The sequence below is a fragment of the Octodon degus genome, unplaced genomic scaffold, assembly GCF_000260255.1.
Source record: "Octodon degus isolate 3935 unplaced genomic scaffold, OctDeg1.0 scaffold00083, whole genome shotgun sequence".
Taxonomy (NCBI): Eukaryota; Metazoa; Chordata; class Mammalia; order Rodentia; family Octodontidae; genus Octodon; species Octodon degus.
In genome coordinates, this window is record NW_004524659.1 from 295,975 (window position 1) to 298,993 (window position 3,019).

A 3,019-nucleotide genomic window follows, 5' to 3' on the forward strand; every position below is an offset into this window, starting at 1 on the left:
GACTAATGGAATGGCTTAAAGACAGTGGACCATGCAAAGAACACAGCAGGAAGTGGTTACAAGCTGCTCACTTTTTTACAAGCCTGAAGAAACAAGAGGAGAAACAACTGTTACAAAAGCCCAGGGGGAACTTGAGTCACAGAGAAAAAGCCACCAAGAGGGACTGGTATTGTGGAGGACACAGCCACTGCCCAAGATTGGGTGCCAAAACTTAGAGGCAGGGAAAGAAACCCCTGACTCGTTCTTCTGGCTGATCCTTGTGAGTGCTTGCTAAGGATGGAGTCCAGCTGTGAGCCAGAGAGGCTGTTGACACACTGAGGTATTAGCTTCCCAGGGCCTAGAGAAGCAGAGAAGGGCAGAGAGCACTTGGGGAGGTGGTGGCATCGGGAGCTCACTGGGGTGTGGAGGGCTGTTCTTGGCAAAAGCTTTTCTTTCTGCGTGTTGGAATCTGCCTGTTCTTGCCTGTGATCATCTGTGTGTGTGTAGTGCTGAGGTGAGATTGCGATGTTCAGCCCAAGCCAAGCAGATTGCCTGGATCATCTTCAGTCAGCTGCACGAGGGATGGATAGTGACAGAAGCCAAATAGCAAATTCACTCTTTTACTTAATGATTTCTGACCCAAATTTACTTTTTTTTTTCTTTTCTGTATTTAGGACAGGGTCTACAGGGTCTCACTACATAGATCAGACTCATAGTGATTCTCCTGCTTTCAGCTTCCCAAGTGCTGGCATTACGGGCATGTGCCACCACGCCCAGTCTCAATTGCCGCCTCAGCACACCCCGCGGTCGGGGCTAGCACAGCCCACTGGGGATAGAACCCCTGGCCCCTGTGCTCTGCCTAAACAGGCACTTTAGTCTGCTGAGCCATCAGGCTGGCCCCCAAATTCATTTTAATGTCTCTTCAGTTTTATGGTGGGACAACTCCTTCTTGTTATTCTGCCCCTGGAATAAAGATATGAGAATAAAAGTTGAAGCAAATCAGAACTTGTTGAGGTTACCAGGTGCTGCTCTCTGCCACTGTGCTCATGTGTGAGGTCTGGGGCTGGGGAGCTTGAGGGTGCAGACTCCAGGTCCATTTTGCTGTAGGCTTGCAGAAGACAGAGTGGTAGGAATTCACAGGACACACATCTGTCCTGTAATCCCTTTGGGGCCTCATGCTTGAGGCCAGCGGGAAGCAAAGCTAGATGAAAGTGGCGTAAGTCAAAGCAGCGTTTGAGAAAACAAGAAGAGGCGAGTGACAAGAGCAGAAGTCAAGTGATGCCACTGGAATACAGGAGATCAAAAATCCCAAGGATTTAGTTGTGAGATATGACCTTGCCCTGCGATGGATAGACTGCAAATACATAAACCTACAATGGTGATAGGTTTGTTTTCTTTTAAAAATTATTTATTTATTTATGTGGTACAGGGTCTTGCTAGGCAGCTCAGACTTGTAGTGATCTTCCTGTCGCAGCCTCCCCACTGCTGGGATTACAGGCTTGTGCCACCATACCTTCTTTGGGTGGCCAGCACAGCATACATGGGACTCTGGGGCCAACACAGCATGTGGTATGCGGTACTGGGATCGAACTCAGGTCCTTGTGCTTGTCAGGCAGGTGCTTAGGCCGCTGAGCTATCTCCCCAGCCAAGGTAATGGGTTTTTAAAGATAATTCTAGAAGTTTAAAACTTTCAGAAGTGATCCGGGACAGCAGATGAAGGGCTCCTGTGATAGTGTTGTGCAAGAGCAAAGGCTAGGCAGAATAGAAATGGCTAATTATATTTTCAAAGGACAGATTCCCACAAATGCACCTTTGTTAGTGGATGCTTAAAGCTGCCTCTTCACTTTGTGAAGCTGAGGAAAGAGGATTGCAAGTTTGAATCCAGACTGGGCAATTTAGTGACTTACTAAGACCCTGATTATAAAAGAAAAGGAGCGAGGACTGCGGATGTAGCTCAGTGACAAAGTTATATCCTGTGATAGGTTCAACTGCCAGTACTGTCAAACCAAACCAGACCAGACCAGACCAGACCAGACCAGACCAGACCAGACCAGACCAGACCAGACCAGACCAAACCAAACCAGGCCTCATGTTCTTGTCTGCTAACTATATTAGGATTTTAAGCCATGAGCAAAATGTCTGTTTTTGCCAGTTCAATAATCAAGGAAGGAAACATAGGATCTTGGCCTTCAGGGCTGCCTGCCATGACTCTTGTTCCCAGAGTACCCACCAACCATCTGGAGATGACAACTATCTGGGGAGAACAGAGAGATTTTGGAACCTCTGTTCTGCTGAAAATGAATTTTTAACTTTCTTTAGCTCCTTATGTAGATGCAGCTGTTTTGTCTTCCAACTAGCTTTGGGTTTTCCCCAGTTGAAGGAAATGTCACTCATCCAGGAGGTTGAGAAATGTCAAGGGCAGAGGTTCCAATGTCCTTTTATCAATCCTGATTTGGCAAAACAGTATAACTCATCCATGCAGCCTTTAGTAGAAGGAAAAGGACTGGCAATGGCCACACTACAGTTATTTGACAGCTTTCTACCTTATTCAGCTAAGGGACCCAGTGGTTTAAGAGAACAAAGAAAAAGAAACTTATGTAAATATATCTATAGTAGGGGAGGATTCTGAAATCAGCTTAGGCAGGATTTCTCAAATGTTAGATCTTTCATCCCTCTGAGAAACTTTATCAACACCCACCACTTTTGCTTCCAGGTCTCCATGGAGAAGCCTGCCAAGAAGATGGGAAGAGTCACAAAACCAATAAGTAATTTCTCATCATGAGAATTTCCCTTGATGGTGGGTCATAACTGGTAGTTCTACCATGCCTCTGAGCAGAAGAACCATAGAACTTCAAGAAGAAGATACAAAATCCCACTTGCAGGTCCTCAAGACCTTTAATAGAAAATAAATATTTCCTAGAATCTCTAGAAATGTTGCTGGTGGTAGACTTTCAATGGTGCATCCCTTATACTGGTGCCTGGCACACTCTCAAAGCTAGGTCATTGATACAGACATAGAAAGATGTTCAATGAGTGAAGT